Source organism: Homalodisca vitripennis, chromosome 5 (genome assembly GCF_021130785.1).
Source record: "Homalodisca vitripennis isolate AUS2020 chromosome 5, UT_GWSS_2.1, whole genome shotgun sequence".
NCBI classification, from domain to species: Eukaryota; Metazoa; Arthropoda; class Insecta; order Hemiptera; family Cicadellidae; genus Homalodisca; species Homalodisca vitripennis.
This window is the reverse complement of record NC_060211.1, coordinates 139,339,224-139,360,082: the sequence shown is the minus strand read 5'-3', so window position 1 is coordinate 139,360,082 and position 20,859 is coordinate 139,339,224.

Below are 20,859 nucleotides of genomic sequence, written 5' to 3'. Positions count from 1 at the left end.
TCTGTAATAAACCAATTATTTACAAAACACAAGAATAAATGTTTTTATTACTAATTTGCTTATATTTGTTATTTGAGTAAAAATACAATGTCAACAAACTTACTTGCATCTCCAAGAAGTCCATCAGTAGTAAAATCGGGATCATTATCTGTGTCATCTTGGAATAAATCATCACTTTCACTGTCACTTGAACATCTGAGTAACTCTTCTAGAACTTGATTGTCTTCAATACTGTTACGATTCATTGTATTTACTCACAAAACAATCATAAACAAACGTAATAGCAAGCAAAACAATAACGACGCAGACGACGAACTACGGTAGCAGAACGACAACAAATAGCCGACGCCCGACGCGAAGCGGTAAACAAACCACTTTTTTTTCCGATGTTACAGATGACTGCCAACAACATTTCATAGATTATAATACATAGAGTAAGAAACAAAAACATCGAATTAGCGAATGACTATCAATGCCGAATTTCATAGTCGTTTAAATGAGTTTTTATTACTGTAAAAGTCGGCGCCGTCAAATGACGTTGTCGGCAGTCTATAGAACTCCTTGCGCGACGTCAAATTACGTTGTCGGCAGTGAAAGTGTTAAAGAATTTTCTCATACGAATATTTTTCAATAGGATACTGTACCTTTCTTAATTTTTCAATACATTTTTTGTTTAAAATTTAGTTTTATTTTTATAAGAGTAACTAATTGTATGCGTATGCAAAACAAATTTTAAAGTTTGATAATAATACAACATTTATATTACAGCTAAGCCACGAGTTTTTCTCACACGTGTACCTAATAGGGCCGGTTTAACCAACTGCATGATTTTCTAGCATTTGGGATCATTCCAGGTGTCAATCACGATAGATTTTGTATTAGAAATTATTTAAGAATATAAGTGTAGGAGCTCACATTATAATATAAACCATGTGGTTATGGCTTGTGTAAATGGGTTGATTATAGGTACACTTTTTGATTGAAGATAAAACAAAACCTGTTCGGGGGATAACACTTTTAAAGTGAGTAATGCTTTAATAAAAGAAAAAATACTTTACTACCGTAATATACGGTTGAGGAAATCTAATAACTTCACATATCATAAATCTATGATGTAGTAGAAACAAATGCTATAATAAAAAGCAAACTAAAATATATTGACGTAAAAATTATCATAAATTGCTCATGTATTACAAACCTGTATTTAATAATAACCTTTATTTCTTATTTTGATAATAAATTGGAGCTACATAATGAGAGCCAAGACAAAATTATTAGTCAAACATTGATATTAATTGTATTAGTTTTGTCCTCTAAACTGTACGTTTTCTTTCACGACAAAAGTGCATAGTGTGGGTGAAATTTTATATATTCTAGTAGCCTTTATGGCTAAAAAGTACCTGCTGACACAACTCTGTATTACTGAAACAACTTACTATCAATGTTTAAACAAAATTTATTTGCATTTGTTTCTGTTGGTGTGAAAGATGATTTGTTTTAGAGTAGGGCATATTAAAGGAAAGTTAATAGAAAGCTATTTCTAATATGTAATAAAAGAATTATCTAGTTTATTTCTATTTTTAACGGAAAACTTTACATTACAACCTAAACTTCCTAAAGATTTTATTCACTGATAGCTAGGTAGATATAGAAAAAAAACCTTTAAATAAACTTCTATTACTGGTCTTTCTACAACATAAAATAACAGTTATCAGAACAATCATTAAATACCCGATACAAGAGACCTCCACTGATACAAGTGTTTCTTGCTGAGATACTGTGATTCTCTACATTTGAGAACCTTGTCGACCTCAATTCATTGAGTCTAACGATTTCCCGATCTCTTGCTAGCTGCGTCTCTAGCTTACAGCTCTCAACCAATTTTTCTTTGAGACTGTTGAGACTTGAGATCCATGGAGCGATGGTCACTCAGTGAATCACTTTCCTAAATTACCTCACTGTTACACATGAACGAGTCTTTCAGCTTGTTCATGCGTGAGATGACTGTGGTAGCAGTTTTACAATAGCTAATACCGTAGAACATTGCCGTAAAGTCTATTGTATCTTGTTCTAAGAAAAAGAATTCTTCAATATCACCTATTAAGTTAAGGTAAGTCAATAACTAAAGTAATTCTCAATGCAACATTAAACATGGTAAGTCATCAAATATTAAACAATTAATTAGTAAAACATAAATTAATAAAATAATTTATTACATACAAATTAAGTAAATAGATAGTAACCCTTTTTCTAAATAAAAATGAAGAGTTCATAAAACAGCCTATAATAAATGTATATCAATAATAAATTGTTTTTCTTTAATAATGCTACCAATACCGAGTTACAAATAAGAAATCATTCAAACGTATCGTTGACTTGAAACACATTCCCTATTCGCACCTAAGAAGGTACATACTTTTCTAATATCTAAAGGCTGCATTTTGTGTGATCATTTTTATAAATAATCTTATATAGCTTTTTCTATGGCGCCTTGATATGTATTTAATTATTTAAGATTAATATATATATATATATATATATATATAATCATTATTATATTTTTAATTAATATTATTCTTATATAGCTTTTTATATGGTGCCTTGATATGTATTTAATTAATGAAGATTATTATATATATATATATATATATATATATATATAATATATATATAAACCTTTGAACAATTTTGATATATTTTTTATTTCCTAAGATGTACATTTCAAATTCTGTGAATTCATCTTCAGGTACATTTGAATTTGAAATGTATATCGTACGAAATAAAAAAAATATACCAAAAGTGTTCAAAGGTTCATTATTAAAAATAATTACATCAAACACTTTTTGAGGCTACATCTCTAATTAAGATAATTTTTTGTTTACCGTTCCTGCATTTTAATAAAACTAATAATACTAACAGTTAATAATATTGGTTTTCCGTTTTAAATAAACTATTGTAAATAATGAATGTCATTGTAAGGCTATGAACGTTGTTGGAGTTACGACGGAGTACAAAGGGAAACCATACAAAATTATTCAAAAACTTTTACTGTTAGATATTTTTGTTTTATCAAAGCATATCACTCCAGGGACTGGCATAATTTATGTTTTATCTGTTTGAAGGCTGAATAACTTATTTTCTGTCATACTTATTCTTTGTCCATACATCTTTCTACAGAATATCATAAGAATAAAATCACCTATACACTAGAAATTATGAATCCAGCTTCAGCAAAGCCTGTTACGCAAACGTGGTATGCGGTAATCCAACCACGGAAACTTAATTCAAATGTACAACTTCAACAAAACTTAGAGGACATTGAAATTATTGCTTTTTGAAACCACTAATTCAAGCATTGACTAGAACATCTGGATTTTAAAGCATATATACTATGCAGAAGCCGGTAATCGGAGTAAACCATCCTTTTTTATTCACTTTAATAACGATCGACCATTAGTCGAAGGGAGAGCGAATATAAAATTTATGTATGTCTCTTTATATTCTGTCCGTCCGTTTACACGTTGACTGACCTACTGACGTACATAATTTTGAAATTTTACATACAGATAAATTTACATGTGATAAACTCTGTGTTCGGTTGTTCACGGGGTAAAATTCATTCAATTTTTCACTCGAGGTTAGAGATTAAATTGATATTATGGTGAATATGAAATCAATAAAATAGCAGACAAATCAAGTTCTATAAAAGCAAGTATAAGTATATGATTTTTTGAACATGTGACATGCGATGACACGTGTAGTTTCGAGAAATGAGCAATAGACTTGTAGTTTGTATTTAGGAGGAATTAAAGGTCATGCGGCGTAATTATACATAAATGAATGTACATTTTTATGAACATATCTTATTATTATAAGATTATTAATATATCTTAATATAATTATTGTCCAAAACACAGTATACAATATTTGTCCAATCTCAAAGTAAATATTTATCTAATCATGAACAAAATTATAAAAAAATAAACTAATACGAAAGGAACACCCCATTTGATTCTGTCTTCGTGCCGTGAATTTATAAATAATTAATAGGACAAATTCGATAAATGAAAGAAGTTTCATCGGATGTAGACTTGATTGGATTGCAGGCATTCGGATATAGGGTGTATATTATGTATGGAAACACCCAAATATATCCTTTTATAATTTAAATATAAATTTGAAACCTCTTACAATCGTGATAGAGATTGGGCATCATACTTTTTGGAAACAATGTTTTGTTATGTCACACCAACGGGGGACGTCCTGCCGAGGGTATCGTGAATATTCCTAATGGAAGCCTATACCTTGTGATACATCATTTTAAAGGGTAATAGCTTACTGAATTGAATGCCACAAACCGCATCTCAAAGGAATTATTCTATCAGAAAATAGAGCATTTTTAGTATTGAAAATTTACTGATGTTCAACAATGTAATTTTTAACATGGTTCTTGCCACAAAATGTGTTACACTAATTTTTTAGCATTTTTTAAATGTTCAATTAAAATAAAATAAACAATTTATTTTTAAGCTGGTTTCATTAGTACAAATTTACCAGTTTTTATTACAATGAATAAAACTTATGAGTCACTTTCTCTGATTACTTATGAATCTGTACTTGGTGTTTTCCAGTCAGCAGGAAGGTTTAAAGAGGACAAAGGTCACTAGCCTATGAGAAAACATTATTGTGTTATTAATCATCTGGTCTACAGGTTTCAGTTTGTTGAGCATGGAGCTTTCACTAGACAGGTCTAAGCTTGGGAATTACAAATGGACAAAGGTCATATCATTCCTGTCGAGTTAATCAGTGTCTCTGAAGCTTTGCTGTCAACAAGTTATCTAATTACAGTAGTTCAGTTTTTTTATTTGGCATTTTAATGGAAATTGTCTGAAAGAGAACGAATTACTCTGTTGATGATGCGAGGATATGGCGATCGTCAAAGATCTTATCGGGAAGTTTGTAATTTGTTTAATGACACTTTCCCAGAAAGGAATCCCATAAGTGTTTCAACAATATCAAAAACTATTGAGCGTTTTGAAATGACAGGGAGTGTACGTAATCGGCCAAAGTCGGGTAGGATACAATCTGCAACAGATGAAGAACATGCACTAGATGTTTTGCAAACATTTATTGAAGACCCACATACATCGCTCAGAAAAAGCTGCACAGCAACATGATATGCACCCTATGTCTGTGAGTAAGATTTTGAAAATTAATAAATACAAACCATTTAAAGTTCATTTAGTCCCAACAGTTAAGTGAGGATGATTACGACAGAAGAGTTGAGTTTTGTGAACTTGTGATGCGCAAATGTGATGACAATAGAGATTTTCTGACCAACATACTATTTTCTGATGAGGCAACTTTTTTCCTAAATGGCAATGTTAACAGGCACAATTGCCGTTACTGGGCTAGTGAAAACCCACATTGGATTACTGAGTCCCATTCACAGCAACCACAAAAACTGAACGTATGGTTGTGGAATTTTAGGTAACAAAATTGTTGGACCCTTTTTTCATCAATGGAAATTTAAATGCCGACTTTACTACAATATGCTCCAAAATGAAAATAATCCCAGCTATTCAAATTGCATCAGGAGAATACTTTGATAATGTATGGTTTCAGCAGGATGGTGCTCCACCCCATTATGGGAGACAGGTAAGAGAGTATTTGGATTTAAGGTTTCCTCATAAATGGATTGGCCGAAGAGGAGAAATCGAATGGCCTCCAAGATCTCCGGATTTGTCACCAATCGATTATTTCCTATGGGGTCATTTTTAAAATCCAATGTTTATAGAAGAAAGCCTCATAATTTGGAAGACCGAAAGAAACAGGATTATAGAGGAGATTGCTTTGATAACAGAAAAAATGTTAGGCAACTCTGTCGTATCATTTTACACAAGATTGGCTCATTGTCAAACCGTTAGAAGGAACACAGTTCGAACAATTGCTTTGACACCAAATGCAGGTAAAACGTTTGTTGCAAGACTTTTCTAACAGCATAACATTATTTTTTAATTTGTAATAAGAAATCAATAACATAAGTATTTCCATAATTGTACTGTAATAAAAACTGGCAAATTTGTGCTAATAGAACCAGCTTAAAATTAAATTTTTGTTTTATTTAATTGAACATTTAAAAAAATGCTAAAAAATTAGTGTGTAAACACATTTTGTGGCAAGAACCATGTTAAAATTACATTGTTGAACATCAGTAAATTTTCAATACTAAAAAATGCTCTATTTTCTGATAGAATAATTCCCTTGAGATGCGGTTTGTGGCATTCAATTCAGTAAGCTATTACCTTTAAAATGATGTATCACAAGGTATAGGCTTCCATTAAGAATATTCACGATACCCTCGGCAGGACGTCCCCCGTTGGTGTGACATAACAAAACATTGTTCCAAAAAGTAGATGCCCAATCTCTATCACGATTGTAAGAGGTTTCAAATTTATATTTAAATTATAAAAGGATATATTTGGGTGTTTCCAGACATAATATACACCCTGATAACAAGCCCCTCTGTCTGCTTCAGTTTTCACAACAATGAGCGATAACCTTCATCTTAATATAAAATATATAATGATGTTCTGAGAAAATATTTACGCTGTGACTCGTTTAGAGGTTTACTTTAAGTTCTTGTAATAAAGGCACGTTTAGGCCCAAAAACGTCTGAACATTTTGAATAATTACTTCAACACTCTTTAACTCAATACGCATATAAAAAAAGAAATTTACAATTAATTTAGTATTCACAATACATAGTGACCTTGTAGATTTTAAATATGCGATGAATTAAATCAAGTAAGGTAGTCCAGTAAAACCTTAATATATTCGAAATCACTTACAACGGAGTTTCGTAACACGGGTTATGCAATACATATTATTATTCCGTGGTATGTAGAAAGCAACTTTGTACCTCAGGCATTTAAGCACAGGGATTGTGATAACTACACGAATTAAACATCTTCAAATAAGGTAAATTAACTAGAGAGTTACAAACTTACGGATATACAAGTTTGCGATATATATTTGTTTTAAAATTATGGTTGATTTTACGATGTATTTCTACACTCAGTTCTTGTTTGTTTCCAAATTGTTGTGTTAAAACTAACTCCTTTATCTAAGCATAAGACTTTAGGACAATTAAAATATGTCTAGCCTCACTGATACATCAGTATATAACAGTGTCCCAGAGCAATAAAGACGGTCAGCGAGCGAGTGACTGAACAACCGTGGCAGCAGCCGGGTTTACAACTCAGAACTTTTCAACCCTGTCACAGTTTACTGCCTGTCCGACACGTGATGGTCCATTAAACAATGGACGATCACAATCATGAATGGGAAAACTTAGTGCGTCACATATCGGGGGAGCCGAATATAACGACCTCATTATTGCGATGGCAGTTGGACGCGTGTACTTTTTATTACAAGGCAACACACTTTTAATAGCGGGAATATTCAGTTTACATTCAATGTTCCTATTGAAATAAATATTTAAGTATCCTTGTGTAAAATATAAAAAATACGAGATAGAATTTTAATATGGGAACAGATTTATGAGAAATATTTCTAATTAAATTAAGTATAGATTGATAACATTGAAAGAGAATATCATTGGTTTTGAGGCAAATAAAATATAAATAACAATATATAAATAAAGTTTTAATCAATGCGTTTATAAATTATTAATCGTTATTAAAAATGTATTATATATAATACATGTACTCACGATTTTTTTATAGTATACTTTCAAAAAAGTAAATATCCTTCTGATATTACATAATATTATGTAAAGATACGACGTAAGAATACTCATGTAGAAACCTACTTACTTTACTCATATGATAAGTCTTTAGAATTCTATCTGCCTGTATTAAGGGCATCTAGTTAATAATGTACCAGAAATATACATTAAAGTTTAATGTAAAGTTTGATGTGGAATGGCTACAGTGTTCACTAGAAAGGTAGTAACATTTTCCGAATTGGGTTACAGTCTGAATAGAGATAAATTTAGGTATTTTCAATTTCAGTTTATTTGAAGATATAAATCCTTGCCTGTATGAATAGTTTCATTATGTTGCATCCTTATAAATCTAATAAATTCTTCATGATAATATAATATTTTTAATATGAGTACTGTTTATTTATGCTTCTTATATATTTTATAATTTAGCATTTACTCTCCATACTCAGACCTTAAATATTCCATAGTTAAAACAATCAGTTTACAAAACATGGAAATAATGTTTAATCTTAATTCATTTGCTCTTTACACATCCAAAGACGTGGCTCACATAACTAAACTCTTTAATATATTTTTTCTAGATTTTAGTTTGTAAGGGATAATATACGTAATTTTCATAGATCATAATCATTCATGAGGAACTGTCATTGTTCTTATAAAGCTGTCTACCGTCCAAATTTACATTCTATTCTTAGAGAATATTCTAAAAGCTTTTCCGTGTTGTTGTTACAGTTTATGCTGTATAAACTAAGGTATAACGATAAATTGTCTGCAATTTGATGCAGAAACAATGGAATTTAAAGTTTTGTCAGATTAATCACCTCGATGTCACTAAGAAAATACAAGTATGATCGATTAAAGTACTTCAACTGAGTGCATTACATTTACATATTCCAAAATTATATGACGTTATACATAAACTGCATTTACGTAATATAATCTAAGCCCAAAAACATTATATTTGTAATTTTCAATACAAATTTGGCTTTGATCAATAATTGAATCTGTACATTACAAAAGTAGGAATTACGTAAATTCGGAAATAAACAAGTAAAGTAAAAGTAAAGTAATGTTAATATGTGTTATTTTATCAGACGAAGTTAGGGCTAAGAATCCCTCTCTAACAATTAACCTGGGGACCAAAGGCTTAAAGGTGACTTCCGAACCACAACCAGTGGCCGGGCAAGCGGGCTGCTTGCAAGGACAGTATTGCTCAACGGGCTGCTTGCCCTTCCAAGCAGCAGCCACGCTCGACGTTGCTTAATCGTTGGTTGCTTTTAAACCTCTAAGTTTTAGAATTTACAAGTATAATCTTACGGAAAGAAATATATAATTTATTTTATTTATAAAACTGTTACTGTAAAATATTAGTTATTAAATACATTTTATCCGGAGCAATATTTTTCATGTTCTAATGAAAAATCCAAAGATTTGTTTGTTATTTAAATCTTACAGAATGGATAAATTTTATATCCTTCTGAGTAATTAAAAAACTAAAATCACTAATTTATTTAATGTTTATAGTGAATCAAACTATCAACAGGGTGTAAAGTTGCATGTTTATTTAAATTGAACTCACATAACTCTTACAGACTCTTATAAACATTATAAATTATAAACAATTTAGAAACATATAAACAAACACTTATCACGTAGTTGAATACAAAAAACATGAGATGGACATACACAGGTGAGACTGATAAAAATCACACTAATGTGTAAAGCAAAACTGTTTAGTGTAATTTTGCTAGCAATATATAATAACAAGAATACAAGAAAAAGCACTGAAATATATTAAAACAGAACTCTGTACTTTTTTATGTATCAACTAGTGCAGAAAACTGTTGCTAAATGCATATAAACAAATTTGTTAATAGAATTTTAGAGGTTTCTGATTGTTTCACATGGAACATGCTTTTACTGTAATTACCAATAAACAAATTCTTAAGTATACAAAAAAAAAACAGGGTGTAACATTACGTTTTGAGATTAATTTTATTTTCTAACCAACAAAAACACGGTTGAATGAGATTCCAATATGTATACAATAAATTAAGAGGAATTGTTTAATATTATGAACGGAACGGACGAAACACACTATATTGGATACCACCGAGGTCGTAGTAATGAATACAAGATTTTCAAAGTATAATCATAGGTTTAATTGTGCTAAATAAACATAACTCACTACTTTTAAATGTTAAAAATAAAATAATGTATAACCACGTTGCTGCCGAATAGAGCAATAATTACTAAATGATATCATGGAGATGGGCCTAACGGTTCCAATATTCAATGGGAATTTTACATACGAACTTAATAGTAGTAAAACTTTCGGTTGTTTCGATGTAGTCAGAAAAATATAATATTAGTTAATTAGAATTCTAAATCATAAATGATGGAGCACTCAAAGTTGAAATTAAAGACTCGAAGTTGAAAGCAGAGACTCAATTTTGAAATAAGAGACTCGAAGTTGAAATAAGGCACTGAAGGTTGAACAGGCCTAAAACAAAATCACGACGGTGTTAGCCATTTATCGAGATAACTTAAGATTCATGAACACGTGGTCTCGTCAGAAGGACATCACCACACTATTATCAAAATTAACCTACCAAATAAAACATCTAACAAGTATGTTACTTTAGTATTTACAACTCTACTTTATATTACGTAAAAGTTAGATGTCTCGCATGAAAGGGCTAATTTACAATACGAAAATATAAATTTTAATAACGGGCAAAGTACGCAAGAATTTTCTCAGCAGGAACGGCAACCGCAAAGTTCAAGAGAGAAAGTAATAATACGCGTGCCAATTAGGTTATTATTCCGCCTAGAATTTAGTTCCACGAACATCGGGTTGTGAAAATATGTATTATAAAAAATACAACTAAACAACACTACAAACTGCCATTAAACCGTGAGAAAGTGAGTGAAAGAACCACAATGCCTGCCATTAGGTGAGAGCATCTATCTAAAATGTACTAGTGTATGAACTGATATTTAGAGGTGTCAAATTAATTAAATATTTTACTGTATATAACCTTAGAAAGTCCTTAAGACAGTTTTTCGGGGACAATATTTTACCTACTGCAAATATCCTAGTAAAATTAGATCACAGGGAAGAAGTGACACGCCAGTTAAAAAGTGATTTTATTAGAACATGGGTGCTGTGAATTAAATAATCAAAGTTCCCCCTTAGAAATTACCAAATGTCGAGAAAAGCGTAAACATTTTAAGAATTGTTTATATTTAGTACAGCCAGCTAGAACTAAGAACTATAGCTAGCGAAACATTGTGTGCTTTCAAGTATAGGCTATTGAATATTGAAGAACAATTAGCTAAAAACTTGCTACCAAATGTAGATGGAGGATAACTTAAAGTACTGGAAGTTAGTTTAAAAGACTCATTACAACAGGATGATTCTATGGAGGAAGGAGTAAATAAAATCCAGGAAATCTTACCCCATAGAAAAGAACAAACAAGCCCCATTTCTTTGCAACAAGCAACAAAAATACAGCCTATTGCCAGGACCACTACTTTAACTTCAATACCTAATTATAATTATAACATTAATGGTATAAGTCAATCTATGTCTGATTTAAATATTTTTAATAAGTTAAAAAACCCTGTAGAACGTTACTTGCAAAAATCCTCAGTAAATTTGTCTAGTAATTCCTGAGCTGATAAATGTTTTGAAAAGTTTGTTTAAACCTAAATCAGAAACCAGCCTATCTAACAATGAAATATTAGCTTTGTTACTATGTCTTGCAGAAGTGCCTCTATTAGCTAAAACAATACAGTATAAGTCTGTTAAGCCAAATGTCAACAATCTACACAGGATAAAGTAAATTCATATATCACACCAAGCCTACTTTAAAGAATTAGACTAGATCTAGTATTTAGTATTTAGATGAGTATATTTACAATGTTAAAGAGCCCAGCCAAGTATTATTGTGTAATATAAGTGAACAGCACTTAGTAACTTGCAAGGAAAGAAAATTAACTTTTTGCGTTCAACCTTGATTCAGGATTCCAGTTATTTGCTATGGTGTAAGTATATATTTAACAAATAAAAGATTTAATTTTTAATTAAAATGTGCAATACAAAGTTTAATTTTCTTTTAATCTTTTAATAATACTAATTACTGTTTAAAAAGAGACTAGTACATCAAAATATTGTGTTCTGCCCTTGCAGAGTTGTAATAAGAATATTAGTTTAAATCGTTTGATTCAAAACACATTTGTTTATTAGACAGGTATTATTAAAATGCTAACCAACTTAAATTAATGTCACAAATTTGTTTAAATATTTTATGAATACAGTGATAATCTGTAATAGTGATAGAATTATTAATTTATTTTTTATATGAAAAGGTTCCATAAAGTTAGAACATAAGTGTTACATTACCTCTAAACTAGTTTGTGTTACTAAAGTAGTCTAATAATATGGCAGAAAAATTCTCCTTATTTTTGCAGACAATTCATATACTAAAGTATTTACTCCAAAATATTGTTCAAATTGTAATAAGAAGTAAAATCGTGGTATGCAAACATTTAAATTCCATTTCGATTACTAAACTGTTCACTATAACATAAATTATAATCACTATAGACTTAACCGAATCCCTTACATAAATACTTATTTTGTGGGGTAAATATTATTATTAAAGGTACTGTTTATAGTTTGTGTCACTCGAAAAATTAAAAAAGTTACATATTATTAAAGAAAATATTCCCAAGCAGCAAACTTATTAGAATTCATTTACGTGAGAAAGTCAAAAAGAGAATAAGGTCCTGTTCAATATAAGCTCGAATAAAAGAAGCCCAGATGCTGCACAGGTGTGGTTGTTTATTTCAACAATATATCAGATATTCTGATATTAGCAAAGCCCTATACTTTGACTACCCGTTTTATAAATTAAGTTTCTTATTTATGTTATGTGTATGTAAGTAACACATTGTTTAGCAACCGTTAAGATCTATATATCAATTACAAAGATTACCCTTAAATTTGTAATTTATATATTATAAATATATATATTTGTAATTTGTATATTTAAGGGTAATATATATATATATATATATTATATATAAATGTGTGTGTGTGTGTGTGTGTGTGTGTGTGTGTGTATTATATCACACTAAATGCATTCATCTTCACAGCACAATAACCAATCAAAAAGTCGTGACCTACTTTATTGTAGATGGGTCTCTGTTTAGAAACCCACACCTAACGTGTAGGGGTCTGGAAAGAACCTCTGGAGGCGGCTTAACTACTCTAACTGCCACTTTGTTCCTTCTTTCTAGTTACGGCTCTCTGATCGACAGAGTTGTCTCTATATATTTATTTATCTCAATGAAATCAGAGAAAATGTTTTTACTTCCATGGTTCTCAGTATAATTCAACGCCATTAGACCCAACCTGGCTGTCAGCTTTAGTGTCACTTTTGTATTATTACATTTTTATACTCATTTAGATTATCCATTAATACTTACTTAAGTACTATTATTGACTGATATTGACACTATAGTAATATTCAACTTTATATAAATGTCTTTAGCTTTCTTAATTTCGTAAAAATCATTCACATGGTTATTCTTAAATATGTCAAAGTACGTTTTATTTCATAACTCATTATTTATTATTATCTTACCTTTTTACATTGCTTATTTTTATTTTTTCTAGGTCTTTCAAAATCAGATTCTATCTCCAGGCAACTTCACAAACAAAAACTTATTGTGTGACAACAGCTGTAAAGGTGACAGTGATCGTTCCATTAGATGTCATACACGCAAAGTTTGATTTCCTCACTCTATGTTGTGTTATTTACTAGCTAAATAGTATGTTAATGTTTTATATACAATATATTTCAACATTGGAGGAGGAGCTCTTCTTATTGGTAAAAAACAGTTTTCTATTATTTTATAAAAGAAAACTCACAATTATCCAATAAGTTTTAAACATGTTTTATGTGTAGTAATATATGAATCACATTTTTATATCCTATTCCTCTTTTTCGTACATTAAGTAGTTAATTGATAGTAGCTCTAAACATCAAAATTTATTTTCATCAAATCCAATAATACATATACTATATATATATATATATATATATATATATATATATATATATATATATATATATATATATATATATACAATATATATCTAAAAAAGTATTTTGTATTAAATATGCAATATAAAAATAAACCATTATTGGAATGCACTGTTTAGTATTGGCAATAATATAAATAAATATTGAAGGAATATTTTTCATACTCTATTTTCGCATATTCAAAGGTTTATTGTATTCCACATTCGAATGTACTATGCTGGCTCCTGCCCAACGAAGGGCTGAATCAATGAAACAAAGAAACATAGACCCTCAAAAAGGTATCATTATTACACTATATGCCTCTTTTCAACCAAGCAGATACAAAAAAAGTATCTTCCTATTACAAGTAATAAAAAAGAACAATTTTTAAATTAAAACAATTGCTATGTAGTTTACAGATTTGCTGCTTGGTATCATTATGCAAGGTAGAAGTACGTGACACCACATGCCGCGAAAAAGGTTGCATACAAACATGATTATTGCTCATTTTACTCTCGAGATGTCCATCAGACAAAAAAGAAATTTGTGTTAGAATACGAGAACATAGACAGTTATAGTACTCATTCGTTTGCATGTTTAATTGAAGATTCCCACAATATTTAATATTACAGATTAAATTTATCTTGAGATATATTTTCCCAATAATTTACAATAATTAGCAGTACGTTAGGTCAGTTTGCGTGATATCCTGAGGAGAAGCAGACAGAGTTGAACTTTTTCCAGGTTTCACTAACGCGCAGCCAATTACGCTAATCATATACTAAGGGACACAGCTGTGAGGGTTTGCTTGTGGCAGAGACAAAGTTAATTACAGGTTTGCCGGATTAACCACCATTTAGCCGTCAGTGAATATGATTTTCTCAGCCGTATAAATAATGTAGGGTACGTTCATTAGGTACTACTACTTTTCTGACAGGCAACCAAATAAATATAAAATATAGGTAGTCACCGCAACCTAAATTAGGTGTCTACTTTGCTTAGATTAATATAGATATAGATATTATATAGAAAAACTACCTAATATAGAGTATTATATGATCCTTTTATTCCGATTTTTATGAAACAGAAAAAGAAATTAACAGAGTTTGTATAATTATACAAGGCCGTCACTTTAACGCCAAACGATACAACAATACTTGGGCAAAGCCTTTAAACAGGAAATTGTAAGTAACATTCTTTTGTTAAGATTAAAATTTCAAAAACATTGTCACATACATTGGCATAACTTCATACCTGCTAGCAAATAAAATTAGATATATATATATATATATATATATATATATATATATATGTATGTAAGTTATAATAAATAATAATCATAAACTGTATAGCAATAATAAGATGATTAAATTAAAAAAAAATTAAAAATAAATAAGAATAATTATTTTAAATACAGTTATCTGTTATCAATGTGACTTTGGTAACCAGTTTTAGGTACTTGAGAACAGTCTACGGTAAAGTAGCATCAGAGTTTAGTCTCATTACGTCTAGCCGGTAAAGTGATGAGACGTGTGATAGTACCAAATTAAGGCCTTTAATAAGTAACTACTACGTAGTAAGTAGTAACATTTTGATTCTATTTATTGGCGAACTAGAGCGAACTTTATCGTATAATAATATCACAGTTAGAGTCCTTCCTTCTAACCCAAAACCAAAAGATGACGGTTAGCACAATTTTGACAGTAAAATTAATTATTCACTAGGACATAACCGATAACATGTATTAATGAACTTTACGTACTTGGTACTGTGTACCGTACAGAAGTGGCACATTTTATACTCTTACCTTTAAATACATAAATAGATACGAAAGTTAGCCTTAGGATTTCCTCAAGTATTTGGTCTTAGGTAGTACCACTTTGTTTCTATTACCACCGTATAAAGTAGATTAATGCCGAAGTTTATAATTATTCCTTCTATAAAATAAATATACATGACTTGTAATACCATCCTGAAACTTTCAGCGACTGCTCGGTAGTGAATAGTAATATTAATTATTATATTCATGAGTTTTATTATTTCTATTATATTCAAGATTTACTTGGCGTGGCTAAAAAACATTGTTATTGTATTCATGAATTTTACGTACTTGAGTACAGTCTGTCATACAGTAATGCTAGAGTTTAGGCTCATTCTTTCTAGCCGTAACTCATAGATGTATGTTAGCACCAGCAACTACTAAACAATTCTCACCGTATTGTTTTATTACTTTTTCACATAATTACGCTAACACTTAACTACCTATTACAGTCTCTATTTCCAATAAGACGTTTAATTTTGCTAATGCTTCTTTTGCTACGTTCGTATAACAATAGTGGTATTAAATCTTTTTTTTATTTTAAAATTTAATTGAATTATGCATATCGGTTCCATTTCATTTTATATTCTATTATGAAAATCAGTATTTAGTTAGAGATACAGGGATTTATTAGCTGTTTTTATTTTCTTAATAAATTACTCATGGAAAATAAAAGAGATGTAGGTACTTTGGTGAGATGATTAACTATTTTATAATAATCACAGTCTATTCCATAACCTGTTGTAATGTTTTGTGTAAATTATCTGATAAGTAAAAAGGACGATAAGGAAAAGTCTCTAGTGAAGTCAGTTAATTGATATAATAACCTTATCATGTACAAAGGGTTTTATCTTCCGACAGCAGCAAGGTCTCTTTCAATGTATTTTAAATTACAGTCGAATGACCTTCTTTTCTTTTATATTGACGCTGGTGCACGAAACTGTTCATCGAAAACTTTGTATGTAACCATTCACGTATTTTTTATTGCCTTCATCAAGAGCGCATTTAAATTTATGATACAAGAATCTCTCATGCTAGGTTTACGTATTTTATGTTTAGAAATTTTATATAATATGTTGTGGCATCAAACATTTACCACTGCTAATGAAAGAAATACTTGCTATTTAAATTTTTCACATACAACAATTCAGTGGTCTGTTTCCATCAGATTGTGAACGTTAATATCTGATTCTCTTCGTAATAACTAAGATACAATTTAGTTCAATATTGATCATAAAGGTAATATAATATAGAGATTTCTGTTTTAAGCTTTACATAACAAATTGGTCTAATAAGTTCATTTTAACCTAGCTTAGTCTTTAATTCATCAATCTTACTCATCAATTCAGATCTCAAATTACGGAGCCTGTTTATTATTCCACTTATTTATATACACTTTTGATATAAAAATTACGTTAATATCAATTTGAGAAAAAATAAATACATCTAGTTACATTCGAATTAAACACATACAGTCCTTTAATTATAATTTTTCAAGATGAGTACCTACTTTCGTCACAGAATGGTAGACGTGCTACGATCTATAAAGAAAGCTACGACCACAATGTTTCATACAATTCTAGTCCAAAATCTAAAGGGTTTCTTTAGACCAGTTTATCTAGGTGGTGAAAGAATTTGTGTAAATGTTGTCATTACAACAATCGCAATTTTTCCTGAAGTTTAAAATACAAATTTTGTAGTACATACAAATGTAAAAAATTATTTACGATGCAGTAACCATCACTTTATTTCTTTTAAACAACATATTTAGGCCACTAGGATTTTTAATCTAAATGTAAAGATATCTTTCAAACCAAGACGCAAGTGGGCAATAATCGATGTAACCTTTATAACATTGGGGTCAATCTTGAATTTTACGATAGAAGGACATAAGTGTATTATACTTACATCATAAAACATTTATAGTTAATATTATAACTAGTAAATGCATTAATACAGGCTATTTAGCCTGATAGAATACATCCATTAGGTCATGTGTGGTGCTGATTATAGAAACGTTAATAATAATCAAAAGAAAATTATAAACATGTTGATTACACCAAAATAAAATTACTTTGCATAATAACCCAAAAATTTCATAAAACTAAAGATTCGTAATGATAAAGCTGTCGCAAGAATTACAAACTAATATATGTGTAATGACAACTAAAACGGCTTCAGTAAACTGTAGTAGATAGTAATTTATAAAATTAATATTGTTATTTAAATACATGTTTATGGCTAATCTTCAGTAATAAGGGATAAGATAATAGGATCTCATACAACGCCCATCGTTCTATGTAAAAAAAGTCAAACACTGTGATTCTATATTAAATAATAATGGATGTATTATTTTAGTTACCGGTTCTTTTATAAATCATTTTGTGAATATGAGAAACCCTTGTCTATAAGAAGTAATGTTCTTTGAAAATTCAATTTCCGCCTTCCATAAAACACTCAACGAGACTATTGCCTTCCTACGAAAAAAGTACAATAATACGTTCCCTACTGTTACATCCAGAAGTCCATTTGTATAACTTATATTAGTTTAGTAAATGCATCAAAGGATGATTTAATCTTTCCTCCCCATGTATGAGATTGTTGATCCTAATAGATTGGAATCCAGATAATATTTCATTGCTAACTTGCATTGTTTAAATGCCAATCTTATTGTCATTGTCTACATATGGTTTAAAACTTATTACATAAATTATGATCAGAGCTAATCTAAATAAAGTCGGTGGTGATTAGGTTTAACTTAAAAAAAAATAAAATATGTAATTACTGTAGCAGCTACTAATAACATACAAAAAAAATTAGAAATATATGTCATAAAATATAATATATCCATCAATATATTCAAAAACACCCTTTGAAAGGTAACATAAGACTGAGATTAAAATTTCTGGTTTTATTTTGTTACGTTGCCTAAATTTACTCGAAATATGATTTGTAAAAGATGTACGCATAAAAACGCGAAACAGAATAGGACGCAAAGAATGCAGATTATAAAGTTAACGCTTAAGGATTTTTTTATGCGTCAAATAATCTGATATGGCAGATAATGAAATCGAATATAATTTCTTTTTTAAAAGTATAATGTAACTAATAAGTACACAAGTTATTGGTCAACAGTTGTACTATTCTGTTGTTGTATAAAAGTATACAAAATACGAACTTCAGAAAATACAACCTTTACTTAAAAAAAAAATACTCTTAAAAATGTAAAAGGTTCTTCAGCGAGTATAGTGTTTAATTATTTCCATTATTATGTCCTGTAAAATAAAATCTGATATCATACAAGGTAGGAGTTCACCACACCACGTGTTGTGTAATAAGTTTCATTAAAGTGCAATGAACATTTATATTATATATATATATATATATATATATATATATTATATATTATATATATATATAGCGTTTTTTTTTTTTATTTATATGACTGATAGAACGTACGTTACAATACAAAGAAAACAACTTTGAAAATGCTCCGGCAAAAAATGAATAAATTGTGTCAGCCTAACTGATAGGCTTGAAAATCCACAGAAAATGTCGGCGTGGTTTTGACATGGACAGCACCGTAGAACGTAATTATATATATATCATATATATATATATATATATATATATATTTCTTTTTATATATATATATATCTTGTATATATATATATATATATATCATTTATATATATATATCTGTGTTGTGCGTGTGTATGTTACTGAACTCCTCTAAAAGGGTGGACCGATTTTAATGAAAACTTTTTATGTGTCTTTCAGGTGGATCCGAGAATGGTTTAGATTCACAATTCGGTCCAATTTAAATTAGTTTATTTAATTTAATTTTAATAATAAATGTGTTGATGTTGGAGTGTTTTACAGTTGGATCCGCCAGACTGCGCCCTACGAACGACGTAATGCAAAGTGAACTGATACTTAACAGCTGTTGAATATTTTCAGCTGAAGTTCATCAAGAGGCAGAAACATTTTGTTCACATTTAACATTTTAGAAAGTTCATATTTTAAATTTGTAAAGTGCTTGATCAGTAGTGTAATGACAGATTGCAAAGATGAAGTTTCACCAATAATTGTTCTTACGTAAACTTATAATAATACACCACAGCCATAATGATTTTTCTTTATTAATTCACAGGTTTCCTCGACAGTTTGTGCTGCCTATCAAATTTTGTGTTTTCGTTTTGTAAACATTCTGTAATTATTGTGTGAGTGCTATATTGGTATTATAATAGGATTAATAGAGATTGAAGATGTTTGAAGTGCATATAAAACTTATAGTTTTTATTAAAGTTATTGAACTCATTTTGCAAATTTTTTGCAAGTGAGTATATTGAGTCGCATACCTCAAATAATCCTGAAGTCAGCTACAAATCAAAAGTTGTGTTTCTATGTTGTGAGTTGTATCGTTAACAGTTTAGATAACTAAGTTGTAAACTAATTGGATTTAAAGTTATTGTTGTAACTTTACATCTTTTAATCTGACAGGTCAGTATTGGTTCACGTAGTTCAAATCAAGTAGCATACAAATCACATGTGTGAATAATGCTTTATTTTAATAGTGTAGGATTGGTTTTTTTAAATTAAATTTGTTGGGCCAGTTCCGATATTATACTGTTAATTTATATTACTAATTTTATAAACAAGTATATTTTTTTAATTTACAACTTAATTTATCGTATATTGCTATTGAATGTAAATATTTTTTTTAATCCATAGGAGTGTACATAAACAAATTAGATGGTTTTCCGATAAGGGCTGAAGTATATTAAGTGGCTACCATCACAATCGAATTATTGATTATTTTTGAATAGCCTTATCCAAAAATACTGAATTTCCATTCATTTTATTATTATTTATTAGGAGTCAAATTTAAGTTTACAGTTTTTAATTTTAAATTGTTGTTGATGTAGGAGTGTTAGTATATTGGCATCCGAAGTCTGCGCTACGACACGTGAATACAAAGTGAATATGGGATACTTAACAGCTTGGTGAATATTTTCTGTGAAAGTTCACCAAAGAGGCAGAAACATTTGTTTTACATTTAGATTACGTTATTATAAAGTGCTTGATCAGTAGTCCAAATGCAGATTGCAAAGTTTAAAATGGTCAGGATAAGTAAAATTAAGTAGCATACAAATCACTGTGTGAAATAACTATTAATTAATAGTGTAGGAATT